This window comes from Lissotriton helveticus, chromosome 5_1 (genome assembly GCF_964261635.1).
Source record: "Lissotriton helveticus chromosome 5_1, aLisHel1.1, whole genome shotgun sequence".
In the NCBI taxonomy this organism is placed as follows: domain Eukaryota; kingdom Metazoa; phylum Chordata; class Amphibia; order Caudata; family Salamandridae; genus Lissotriton; species Lissotriton helveticus.
The window spans coordinates 1,483,627,128-1,483,641,643 of record NC_136065.1 but is presented as its reverse complement, the minus strand read 5'-3'; positions in this window follow the sequence as shown (position 1 = coordinate 1,483,641,643).

Below are 14,516 nucleotides of genomic sequence, written 5' to 3'. Positions count from 1 at the left end.
ATTGTTAGGAACTTGATGTAGCTAAAGAACCTTATACCAAAGTCCAAGAAACATAAATCCATACAAAGTACATGAATCTTCTATTGTGAAATTGCTTAGTACAGTACTCCAGCAAAACTGCTGGCAAAGATTTATAGCAGGTTAAATCTCATCAAGCATTGGACAGCATGAACGGAGAGACTCTTCGGAAATTCCTTCCCCAATATGGTGTGCCAGATAAACTTGTAAGAATAATCACAAACTCTTATGACTGAAGATAGTTCATGAGGGCCAACTCACGGAAGCTTTCACAGTGAGGACTGGAGTCAGTCAGGTTCGTTTGCTCTCGCCTTTTCCTGTTGGCCAAAGACTGGATCATGAAGACATCCACAGCAAGGAAAAGAAATGCGATCAGGTTGGACACAGCTCGTGATATATATCCATCCAAGGGATACATAAATTTGAATCTGACAATGCTCAGTTTTTGGACAGCTCTGTGTCCTGCGTTGTGGATCGCAGACAATCGATTGTGAAATTGTGGACACGATCGAAAGTAGCCTCCTGTTCTTTGTTCAAATTTATGTAACCCTTGAATAGATATCTATTAAAGGGATAGAAGAGCCAAGATCAGTGTCCAAGGAAGCCAATTCACAGATCTTTATGATATTTGAATGGAACTGTCATGAGTTCTGAGTCCTGATGAGAACCTGTAAAACATTAAAGGTTTGAAACATATTGATGCATTCTCAGCCCAAAGTGCATTTGATTTTCTTATGTTGGAACATCGGTGGATGAGAGTGAAATTACAAGGCCACTCCTTTGTTCCCTAATCAGTTTGGAACAGTGTGGTTGAGTAAGCCCAGATAGGAGGAAGTTAATAAGTGACATCTAGTGAAGATTAAATACATTTCCTCATGGGCAGCAAAAGTCAGAACTGTTTCATTCTGGTTTGGCTGATTGGTCTTGTTAATTGTCATTTTTTATATGTTATATGTAGGTTGGGCGTCATTACAATGTACTGAACTATATTGAGATTTTTATATTTTTTTTGTGTATTTCAATGCGTATTGTGTAATGATTAGGTTATAAAGCATTGTGAACTAACAAGAAAAAGAAATCACAGGTGATTACTGATATTAATTACAGTGACCATGAACACAAAGAGTCAGCACTGGCATGTTGTTGGTTGGTTAAAACTTTCTAAAAGTGACATTTTCCGATTTGTAATTCAAAGTCCTACTTCACTATAAACTAGGATTTTAAATTAGGATTCCAGAGACACTAACCTTGATCCACTTATATCTTCCCATTTCGAAATTACACTTATAAAATATAATAATAAATAATAATAAATATAATAATGCCAAGGTTATCCTATGGGAGATATAGACATTCCAGCCGTCTTCAGCCCGGCTTGCTTGAATCCAGTGGCAAAGTGAGCAAGGGACTCAAGTCTGAGCATACCCTGCCACACTTATGGCGGCCAAAGCGGTACAAACGGGGGTGGTGATGGACGGAGCATCTGAACCAATGAAACACTCATACCCAGTCAAAAGATCTGGGTTTGATCCATCACCGTTCTTTAGCCCACTCTGCCACCCCAGTTCAAACATGGCTATATGCAAATCAGTCTGACCCTGTGCCTCATGGGAACAGTCCAGCCCGAACTGCCAAGCCATGCCTTCCCTGGACCGGAAACAAGCTTCCGAGGAGTACCCAGTCAGGCCAAGAAAGTCCTGAGTCTGGGTAGTGGGTGCTGCCCAGTCCAGTATGGTCTGGACTTTGCTCTCCAATGGCTGAACTTGGCCTCCATCTACCAGATGACCCTAGTATACAACCTTGTTCTGCCTTATCTGGCACTTGGTGGCCTTTTGCAGGGCCTCCAGAACATTGCTGAGGTGGACCAGGTATTTCTCCCAGGTGGAGCTGAAGACAGCAATCTCATCTAAAGAGGCTGCACTATAGGCTTCCAGACCTGTGAGAACTTTGTTCACCAACCTCTGAAATGTGGCAGGTGCATTTTTCAAACCAAAGGGCATCACAAATAATTTATAATTCCCACAGGGGGTTGAAAATGCTGTTTATGGCTTGGCATCCTCAGCTAATTTGATTTGCTAGTAGCCAGCAGTCAGGTCAAATGTACTTAGAAACTTGGCTGAGGGCAAAGTATCTATGAGGTCATCTGCCCTAGGAATAGGATGGGCATCAGTTCTGGTGACTGAATTGATGCCTCTATAGTCCACACAAAACCTCATCTTTATTTTTCCACCATTGATGTGAGGTTTTTGTACCAGGGCTAGTGGACTAGCCCAGGGGCTATCTGAAGGTACAATGACTCCCATTCCAGCTGTCCTGATGCAGTCTCTGACATGATCTGGCTGTGTGTAAATGTTGATCTTTACTGGCAGACTGTCACCTGTGTCCACTTCATGGGTTCACTAGGTGGTTTGACTGGGTGGCAGAGGAAACATGTTTTTACTGATTGAGGACATTCCTGCAATCAGCTTGCTGCTGGTCAGGGAGGCTGCCTGTCAAGGCTAATCCATCAACTGACCCATCAACAGGGGTCTGAGAGAGGAGATCAGGGAGAGGGTCACTCTCTTCCTCCTCTCCCTCATCAGTGGCCATGAGCAAGCTCATATCAGCCCTGTCCATAAAAGGTCTTAGGCAGTTCACGTGAAGTACCCTGTGGGGCCTTCTTGGAGTGCCTAGGTCCACCAAGTAGGTGACCCCACCTTTCTTTTCAAGGATGGTGTGGGGGCTACTCCATTTGTCTTGGAGAGCTCCTGGGGCCAGAGGCTCCAACACCCACACTTTCTGGCCTGGCTGTTAAACAGTCAGGACAGCCTTTTTGTCGTGCCAGGCTTTCTGAAGCTCCTGACTGGCCTCAAAGTTTTTTCTGGCCTTCTTCATGTACTCAGCCATACGTGAACGCAGGCAAAGGACATAGGCCACAATATCCTGTTTATGAGGTTTGAGAGGTTGTTCCCAGCCCTCCTTAACTGGACACAATGGACCCCTAACTGGATGTCCAAACAGAAGTGCAAAGGGGCTGTAGCCAACCCCCTTCTGAAGAACCTATCTTTAGGCAAAGAGAGGGCAGGGTAGTAAGACATCCCATTTTCGCTTGAGCATTTCTGGGATCCTATGATCATACCCTTTAGGGTCTTGTTAAACCTTTCAACAAGCCTATTGCACTGTGGATGGTAGAGTGTGGTAAACTTTTAGTTTACTCCACACTCTTTCCACATTGCAGTTATGTAACTAGACATGAAGATGGTACCTATGTCTGTTAAGACCTCCTTAGGAAGCCCACTTTGGAAAAGATTCCCAGGAGGGCCCTGGCCACTAACGCAGCTGTAGTAGTTTTAAGGGGAATTGCTTCTGCATACCTAGTGGCAAGGTCGACCACTACCAGGATATAACTGTGTTCAGATGCAGTTGGAGGGTTCAAGGGACCAACAATGTCAATCCCTACCCTCTCAAAGGGCATCCCAATCACTGGACGTGGGATTAAGGGGGCCTTTGTAGTACCACCTGACTTACCATGAGATTGGTATGTGATATAGGAGCGACACAACTCCTTGGTGTCCTAAGGCATATGGGGCTAGTGAAAATTATGGGCAATTCTGTCCCACGTCTTACTTTGCCCAAGGTGACCTACATGTGGAATATCATGTGCCAGGGAGAAAAGAAATCCTCTGAACATCTATGGTCTTATCAACCTCCGGATACCAGCATGTTTGGGGTCTCTATCTTCCGAATACAGATGATCCTCTTCTCAATCGATCCTATGGGACCCACTGACATTCCCTGATTCCTCAGCAGCAGCTTGCTGTCTGAGTGGCTCAAGCGAGGAGCAGGATTGCTGCTCCAAACTCAAGTCTTTCCCTGGAAGGCACCCCCTGCCCCTACAAACACTACCTAGTCAGGCCCAAGTTCCTCTGGGAGAGTTCCCTCACAGGGATTGAGCTCATCTCCCTATGGAGACTGATCCTCACTGAGAGTTTTGGAGGAGGGCAATTCTTCACACTTCCTGCTCCTTCTCTTTGGAGCAATCTGGTCCATTTTTCCATGATCCAGTGCTCCATAAGTGCCAGGCTGTGTGACCTGCGCCCTGGTTATAGCAAAGACACTTGCAGAGATGCCCATCATCTCTGCATGAGCCCTGAACTCTACTACAGGCTGAAGTCCCTAAATCATTGTCCCACAGACAATCTACAGGTAGGTCTGGAGATACCATAACCCTCTTAGGGCCAGTTACCCCTGCTGAGATTCACAACTGCCAAGGAATGATCAGTCCTGACATTGCTAGTGTTGGTTACTAGCTATATCTGCTTAAGTATGACTTGTTCAGAGTACACAAGTTTCTCTGTCACCATGGTGACACTGGCCCTGTGTACCTGAAAGCTATTGCTTCCTTGCCATTGATAAAAGGCTGTTGCCTGTACTTGCTCAAGTTAGTGGGACTTACTAGTAAGCTGGCAAGGTCCTTGCCACCATCACAGACTAGAACAGCCTGAACGTGAGTTCTGACTAAGTCAGAACCCATGTCAGAACCCAAGGTTAACCCAATTAATCCCTTGGTTGCTGTACTACCACATGTACTGGTGCCAGGGAGCGCAGTTGCCTTATAGGCAGTGGTAGTAGGTTCCTTGTCAATAGGACCATCAGCATCTCTTGTACAATGGATCTTTACTTTAAATAAATAGCACCAAGTTTTCTTTTTGCCTTCTTGGAGTTTTGGAACTCACCACGAGATGCACCCTTTGGGGTCCTTGAGAAGACACCTTTTTGTCTTTGCCCTTCACCCCACCTTTCTCCTGGGAACCTTGCTTCTTCCGGTCACATCAGCCATCATAGTTGTTCTACTTCACCCCGGTGCGGAACCAATTGTCTGCCTTCTTTCCCAATTCTTCAGATCAGAGTCCACCTGGTAATGGTGCAAAAGCTGGTTCTGACAGTTATTAAGGATGTGCTCCCTCATTAAAAGATTGTACAATCTTTAACAAATTGTACAATTCATCATATTCCTGTACCTTGCATCCATGTAGCCAGCCTTCCAGAGCCTTAATAGCACTATCAATGAAATCTAACTAGTCCTGGGTGGGGGTGTGCCTTCAGGGTGTCTCTGAACTTAATCCTATATTGCTCAGTGGCTAAGTCAACCCCATCTATGAGAGCACTCTTCAGGACTCTTCTTTAAAAGCGAGGAGCTTATCTCTACCTTTGTTAGCAAAGGAGAGCCACAGGATAGCTGCCCACTGCCCTTGAGGGACCTTCTGAACTTTACAGGCCTTCTCCAAAGCAGTGATCCATTTATAGATGGCATCCCCCCTCCTGGTTAGGAGGGACTGTCCTGCTACGGTTCCTAGTGTCAAAGGATGTTTCCCTGATTTTAGGTACACTATTGTTGCCACCATGGAACAGTAGTCTCATCTCTTCCTGGCTTCTGCACTTCCAGGTTCTATTTGTCAAGGGCCAGCTGATTTCGCCTGAGCTTAAGCCTGACTTCCTCAAGTTTGATCCAATAGTTCTCCCTTTCCACTGAGTTCTCCCTCTTACTAGATATGGAGGTCCCTACAGAAGTGTCTGAAGGACTGGACTCAACAGAAGGAGATCTAGACCTCCTCTGCCTACTCTGAACCCTTCCCGGTGGAATGAAGGGGACACCCTCTGTGCCATCTGCACTATTCTCTGGGGATCTGAGTTTTGCAATGTCGAGTCATTAGACTCCTCTTGGCCATACTCTGAATTGGGGTCACTAGGGGGAAATCCGGGTGTCCCCTCTTCAGGAGCATCCTCACAAACATTTTCCTTCCTGTTTTTCTGCCTTTCCAGGATCCCTATCATCCTGATGAAGTAGCCTAAGCGCAGCTTAGTAGTGGGGTTGTTACCTGCCTTTATTGTTCTAAGGCTACAGAGGGTCCTGAGTTCCTGGAACTTCAGGCCACTGTACTTAGTCGACTGGGATGCACTAGTATCCCCAACCAAAGACATGCTCACTAGATGTAGTGTGGTGTTGCACCTACCTAACAGTGTACTAAACTTCCTAAGATTGGAGAAAGAATTGTGCTAGACCCTCAACAATCAATCAAAAAGTTCAGTAGAGAGTACTCATTCTATATTATTAAATGTGCATAATGCTAGTGATGGTTTTTCAATTAATCGAACGCCTAGAGTAGCTGGTAAAATAATGCAGGTTCATATCTCACTGCTGCCACCGATGTGATACGCTGGTTTAGTATATGGTGCACACTTATGTAAGTGTATCTCCCTGAACTGATTTAGGTAACCCATAAGGTGATTTTAGTGGTCTTAGATAACCTTAGAAAGCCCTCCATTTGGTAGCTGTGGAGAGCAGCCTTCAGGTTTAGTACAGGAGTGTAAAGCAGCTTGTTTTACCAGTACTTAATCTGATGGTATAGTTTAAGAGAGAAAGAACCCACAGCGTAGTTATAAAATATATTCATTATTAATGCTCACTAATACAATTGTTAGACCTGGGGGTCGCTAGTTGGCTGAGGTAGGTACCTTAGGCCAAATAGGGACCCTTGCTTCCACGTCAGGGAAAGGAAGGACACCTTCTTAGATAGTCCCAGCTCAGTCCCTCAGTAGCTTGGTATGAGCAGCCAGGCTTATCTTCAAGGCAATTGTGTCAAGTATTTGTACCAACACTCTCAGTAACCCAATGATGACACCACAAATGGACACCACAGGAGTTTCATAAAAACAAGTGTAAGTTTACATAAAAAGATATACGATGAGACCACACAATATAAATCCAACATATGCGTATTTATGCTATTCCTCCTGGCCATTTATTAGGCCAGCCAGCCATCCCTTGTAAGTTCTGGCAATATTAATGAGCAATTCTAAATGATTCACTGCAGTCCTAATACAATGCTATGCAGTTGGTAAGGTAAGAATCAGGCACTTTGCAATGTACAAATAATGCAGTTCGTTATGCAACAATCAAGCAGTTCATAATGCTAAAATAATGTGATGCGGAACGCAACAATCAGGTAGTTCGTTATGCAAACTAACGCGATGCGTAATACAACAATCAGGTAGTTCATTATGCAAAAATAGTGCAATGCCTAATGCAACAATCAGGTAGTTTGTAATGCAGGAATAATGCAATGCGTAATTCACTAATCAGGTTGTTCGTAATGCAGAATTAATGCAATGCGTAATACAACAATCAGGTAGTTCTTAATGCAGAAATAATGCAATGTGTAATACGACAATCAGGTAGTTTGTAACACAGAAATAATGCAATGCGTAATACACTCCAGCACTGATCACGGTGTCTTAGGTGGTCTCTCTGCCCCACGTATTGACTTGCGGTCAGCTTCCGTCAACAGATGCCCCCAACACGGGTATGGTGTAAACCAAAGTGCAGCTCTGCACTCCAGCACTGGTACTGCCACTCCTTGGCAAGTACTGGCCGTGATACAGGCCGCGATACGAGCTGAAGCAGAGGCTCGCGCTGCACGAATGGGAAAGTCCAAGAGCGTCTCTCTCCGAGCACGCACCCCGCCCCAGGCGGCGAAAGCCGCTACCTGGGGGTGCGACCTCGCTCTCCTCTCCTCTTCCCGCAACTTTGGCCTCCGATGCAACTTTGTGGATTCCAGGCAGTGGAACTCGGGCCTTCCCTTGACGGGGGTGGTTCGAGGTTCAGCTCTGGCAACGGCGGGCTTAGGCCGGCGGCTCATCTCCTCTGAAGCTGCTGGTTCGGGCCACTGGTGCTTCGAAGATCTCAGGCTGCAACAGGGCACACGCACACAGCATTGCTGAGACTCACTTGAGCTTCGGGTGTGCACGATCACAGGGCACTCCTCCAGAAGGTCCCAGGCAGCATGAAGCACATGTACACAGCGTCGCTGAGACTCACTTGGACTCCAGTGCACACGATCACAGGACAATCCTTACGAAGGGCTACGGCTGCAAAAAGCACACGCACACAGCGTTGCTGAGACTAGCTTGGACTCCAGGTGCCCACGATCACAGGGCAATTCTTACGAGGGTTTTAGGCTGCAAAAAGCAGCATGAGACTCTCCTGGAAACTTTTGTGTTCCTGAGTTTCGGCAACAGGCAGCCAGCTCACCTCAGGCCCTTGGGGTTAAGTTACTTCTGGACACAGCAAAGTCCTTTCAAGCAGGGGGCCAAGGCACACAGCAAAGTCCCTTTAGCCTCTCCTTGGTTAAAGCAGCAAACTGCAGGCCAGCACCAAAGCAAGGGTCAATCCTTTCCTTCAGTCTCTTCAGCTGTTTCTTCCTTTGCAGAGGTTCCTCTTGACCACGAAGTAGGTTCAATCCTTTTCAGTCTTAATCAATCAATCTCTCCAAAGTTCAGGGGCTTCAGCTCTCATAGTTATACCCCTAAATGTCTTTGAAGTATTTGTGTTCAAGGGGGCACTGACCCCTGTTCAAACCAGTTCTGGGTGCCTTCCTGCCTTCTTCCTTTTAATAAAAAAAAAAGTATTTTGAAAAATAAAAGGCACAATCAGTTTATCGTAATATACATTACAGTTGGATGATCTATTTCATTTATACATATATCCTATTCGCAATCTTATATACACAGTACATAGAATCATTCCACTCAAAGTGTAATTTATACAACATTACATTCAGCAATAATGCATCCCTCTAATAGGTCATCTTCTTGAGGAATTGATGGTAGTTCGCAAATATCTCCCCTATAGGTATTCCATTTTCTCCATTTTTGATACATTTTTTGGGGTATCCCCTGTGCATTTACACCGTTTTTTCGGCCATCATCACTGTGTCCATATCTTTACACCAGTTTGCCTGGGTAGGGGTGGCTGTTCCGCCGCAGTGGCTGGTGATGTTCCTCTTAGCCACCATGATACCCAGAGTGGCCCAGGTCTGTTGTATTAAATTTAGATCTGTTCTGTCCCAGATATTAAGTAGACAGCATTTGGGCTCCCTTGGAACTGAGTACGCACTCACCCTCGTAATTTGGCTTGTGACTGCTTCCCAGTATCCCATCACCACGGGGCATTCCCAGATTGTATGGAAGAATTTGCCAATCTCCCCACAACCTCTGAAACATAGCGGATTGTCGATTTTACCAGTTTGGCAAAGGGTAGTTCTAGTGTAGTTTAGATGTGATCGCTACCTCTCTAGGGGATGCGAGCGCCTCCTGCCAATCTGTGTCATCCAGTTCGCACACGTCAGCCTGCCATTTATCTGTGAGCTTCCTCATCGGGTCTGACATGTTATTAATGATTTTTTTATATGTGAAGGAGATTGCTCATTTATCTAAGTAATCCGTTAATAATCTGCCCTCTAATGGGGATGCTTCTGGCAGGGTGGTGTCTGGTGAGAGTACTGCCTCAAGGGTGTGATTAATCTGTTGGTAGTGAATGTGTTCAGTTGGTGCCAATTTGTATCATGTTTGGGGATGTGTAAACGTGATCATTTTTCCCTTCACCCAAAGGTCACCCACCTTTGCTATCCCGATGAGGATTCAGTTGTGGAAGCCCTTACTTTTTTCCAGTCTCCCCAGCTTGTCCGCAACCCATAGGGGTGTTGCTTGTGTGAGTGTGACATGCCATCCCAATTTTTTGTGCACTGACGTCCAAGTTTGAAGTGTGTGGTACGTCGGGCCTAGCATTGGATGGGTCTCATTGTAGAGTGCTCGATGTAGTCCCGTCGGTCCTAGCTGTAGCCTATTGAGGGTATAGGCAGGGTTCGTATAAGGAACATGAATCCATTGGTTCACCACTAATAGTTGGGAGGCCCAATAGTAATACTGTATGTTAGGGAGTGCGATGCCTCCATCGTACCAGGAGCGATATAGTTTAACCATGGCTATGCGGGCTGGCTTATGGTCCAATAAGAGTTTAGTCACTTCTGCCTTGATGGCCCAGAAGTATGTTTGTGGGACTGGGAAGGGCCTGTTTTGGAGGGCATAGAGGAACCGGGGGAGCGCCATCATTTTTAAAAAGGGAGCTTTCCTTAAGGAGTGATCATGGCAGCGAGTGCCAATGCTTAGTATGTTTTTGTAGGCATTTCAGATGGGTTTGAAGATTTAAAGTCATGAATAATTCCGGGTCTCGGGTGATGTGGATACCTAGGTATTTAGAAGCGTTGTCCACTATTTTAACTGTGCAGCCAGTCGGGAGAAGTGGGGGAGGTCCTCTTGTGGTGTAGTTCCTATATTCCCATTAGGCTCTGTGCATTGGAATAATATAAACAGCAGTGTAGACGTAGGACTGAGGTCGACTAGGTCTCTACTGACTATATAAGACTTAATTAGTTTTGCCAGCTAGCTCAGAGGTCACTAGAAACTTTCTCGAATAAACAAGGAGGAGTTTAACTTCCCCGGATAGACAAGAAGGGATTAGCTTCTGACAACCATAAAACATGACAACTTTGCTCCCTCAGAATGAGAATGTATCTCTAGAGTCGTGTGAAAACAATAGACAGCTATTTTACTCAGTCAATCGTGCATACTTAGTTTCACCAGAGTGCAGAGAAAAGAGAGACAGGCGTTTTCAATAAAAGGTGTTATATATTGAGCAGTCTTCTTTCTCATGTAAGAGAAATGAATTGCCACAATTGCAATACTTAGTAGAAAGTAAAGTGCGTACAGTAAAAGGAGTATTATGAAATAATACTGTAAAAGCATTGATATGGTTTCTTAGCCATATGATACTTTAAAATGGATAAACTATATACATACAAATATACATTGACTAACGTACTCAACTGGTGCTTCTAAATACGCCTACCCCGGTGTACCTGACCTAAGCCTAATACGTGGGAAGGAGTAAGTAAGTAGCAGTTTAAGTTAAGTTGGTTTTGCCAAGAATCTGAGTCAAGAATTCTCTTTAGGGGTTTAGTCAGCTCCGTACCTGGGTAATAGAAAGCAGGAGGTCTGGTATCTCTCTCTCAGGACTCGATATCCCAGCAACCCGCAAGGGCGGCTGAGAACACCGGAGCTGGATTTCTCGGCAAGAGAAAAGACAGCGTCTCTCTCAGTGCATCAAAAGGGAGGGGCGGCGTCCGTGGGCTCTCGCATCAGCTGGGCTCTCGGGCAAGTAGATAGCCGCTCTGCTCCAAACCACCGTGTGTTTCATTAAGGCAACATTGGTATATTTATACCTGAAAGGTGCCGGGTTTGACGTAATGTTGGACATAAGACGTCAATAAAGAAGTCACTAAGAACTGGCCGTTCTTAGAGTGCTCACAGGCGTTCTAGGACAAATCAAAACAAAAGCCATGGGGAATTCTCAGGTTGCTGGAGGTTTGGTTTGTTTACAGAACTCGTTGTACTTTCTAGGAGACTGGTGAAGTAGCCTTTGCTTAATGTGGACCGCATGGGCTATGACTAAATATGGATAGGTTTCTTATGCCTTTATAAGGATATTATTTATTATAACCACACAAGGGCATAAATCAGGAATATGGAATTAGGGTCCTAGATAGAATTACAACACCCACTCCACGATCGAATGTCCCTCATTACTTAAAACTAAGCAATAGTAAACATATAATGGTGCATGTGTTTTCCAACCCACCCCAAAATACATAAATATGCATTTGAAATGGTATATGGTAAAACACGAAAATGAGTATTGGTACTGTACGCTTTTCAAGCAGTGGTATCATTCAGTTTAAAAAATGCATATATATATCAGCTGAATGAATTGCGAAAATTACACATGAAATGGCTCTTAATACAGAAGAGAAGGTCGAGACCATTCCATCACATAATAATACAAAATGCTGTACATGTGCTAGAGGCTGAGGTATAATTTAGTCTCTAGAGTTGCTAAAATTAGAAGCTCTGTTCTCTAAGAATAGTTCTACTTTAAGCAAGGGCATGTGACAGAAAAAGGTAAATATTTTGGAATTGGAAAAAAAAAACGCTTTCAGGGGAAAAAATAGTTCCAAATGTTTTCAGTAGCTTTTGTTTATCAAATCTGAAGGCCGAATTCAGAGTTCAGGGAGCGCTGTGTGCTCGTTTGTTTAAAAAGTTATTCTTTCTGTTCAGGGGAGAACATCATTTCAGACAGACTCGCAAAAAATTGGTCTATGACATCAGGTGAAAGTTCGACCAAGTTTGAAAATGCCGCAGTGCAGCCGTGAGAATGATTGCTATCATCGATGTCAGGATCAGCAATGCTCACTGAAGGTTGGACCTGGGTGATGCTGCTCTCATCTCGTACTTCACTGCCACATAATCGTAGTGGTGAAGTCTCAACGAATGCCGTCATCAGAATTGGTAGCCGCTGGGGACAACACGATGCATGAGTCGTTACCGGACCTAGCAAGGTATCTGTATCCATTGGTACTGCTGATGGTAGTGCAAGACAGATGTCCAAAACGCATTCTTCTCCGCATAGCATACATCAAAGCACAGGTAAGATGCAATTTTGCCAGATTGGTCTGAATGAAAGAAACCAGGTCATATTCAGATCTCTTAGCCAGGCTAATCCGAGGACTTTAGTTATGCGGTCCCGGTAGCGTACTGCTAGGATAGTTTCTTCCATCGTTGCTGGAGTCTTGTCTGCAACTTGGCTTGCCATATCGGAGCAGAAGAATCAAAAATAAAATTCCTGCTACGAGTCCCAAAAGTAGAGGTAGGCCACCAAAGACAGAATGGACAAAATTGGGGAATATACCCAGAACTGTTTCAAAGGGTGTTAACAGTCCCGAAAAAATTGTCTTAAATACATGTGCGATGCCACTGGTATCTGACATATTTAGGATTTGGCGTAGCATTTCTGCGAATTGTACGGGGCAATTTGTTGATAAAAGGCTATGTATCTCTGCCGTTGTCCTTGCAACTTGCAGATCATACGTTTCTCTGGACGAGGTCAAAGGCACAGTTGTCTGTAAAAGAATAGACTTCATTCTGCTTAAAGTATCAATTCGAATAGAAGAGATATTCAAACGTGGCCATATTGCCGCCTCCATATCTGGATTGCTGTTTGGATACAATACTTGCATACAGCAAGTGACCATGGAACTAACGCTTACGAGATAGGCTTTCCCTGGCACCATGCCACAACAGCAGTGGTCAACTATTAGAATATAGCTCGCGTTAGAAAGCCGTCTAAAGAATGGCTCTATTTGCGTTGCAGGTGTGCCGTGCTGGTGACATGAAAGGTTATTCGAAGACCCTTCGCAGGCCCCATGCAAGTTAATACCTGGACACAGAAGTATACCAATTAGTGATCTTTTACAATTTTTACCACTAAGAAATACATTCTGTTTCTTTTCACTGTAACATGTGTGTGTATAAGGTAAATTCCATGTTGACTTGATGTACCCTTTACCCAACCTTTCATACTGGCCCGCTTGTATATACTCTTGGCAGTATTTAAATTGGAAAGTTGTTATCGGAATTGTGATTATTCCGTGTATTATCCATTCAATGACAGGTCTTTCTGACATTGTCAATGGTAATCTCTCAAGTTTTTCAATGCTCAGAATCGTATAGTCTGCTCTTTTTTGTGCCAAACTTATTTGTTTATCAGTAAGGTTAAAGATAGAGAATAATGACGTTACGTTGATTAAACGCCAGGGCACGCAGCCTGAACGCAGATTTTGCAACGTCCAGCCAAGCTGTACAATAGAACGTAATTGGGACTGACCATGTTGTAGCATTAGCAAGTCCTGCTCTATTATATCAATAGCAGATGATAAAATACTGTCCAGTGAATATATTCTGGAGGACAGAGTCGTTAACCCATTGTCCACAACAGAAAGTGATTTTTCCAAATTAATATGATCAATTTCTCGTATTTTTTCCGCTGTTTCAATTTGCATTACTTTCCCAGCTTCGTTGTACGCAGCGTATATACCGGCCGCTATGAAACGTTTTTGACTCTGTTTGCGTGGTCCCAATATGAAATCACGCAAGTCAGCACCGTCTTTAAGTAAAGTCAAGTGTTGCTTAATTTCAGCCAGTGTGGATTTCTGTAGCCATTCGAGGCATAGTTTCCCTACACTGTATGTTGTAACTATCCCTGGATGTTGTCTCTGGGAGTATCTTGGGTCTGGCCTGTTCAGTTTTAACCCCTGTAATTTGTTCAGGAATCTATCTTGACAGTTATTTGTGTCTGTGGGCCAGATCAACCATTTTTTCCAATCAGGATGTGTTCTGATTTGGTTTAAAATATGGGATACGTCTATCTCCACTTCTGTAGTGCTTTTACTATCAGGTAAGGGCTTCGAAATAGACGGTTTGTTTAAGTCTTTAATTTTGGCTAGGCCAAGACAGGTAGTCTGTTGAATGGTGTCATTCAAGAATATTAATTGTTCTGGGATCATGCAGGCTCTAAATAATGCTTCTAGACCTTGGGCCTGCCATTCTTTTGTACCCCAGATGGTTTATGTTTCAAAGTTATTTTTCCAGAATTCAAAACCAAATGTAATCATTTTTTCATAAAATGTTTCAGAATAAATCAATTTAGTATTTGTCAACATTGTTTTCATTCCTGTCTTATTTAACATTTTAAAATAAAACGTTTCTGCATCACTTGTGTTAAACCC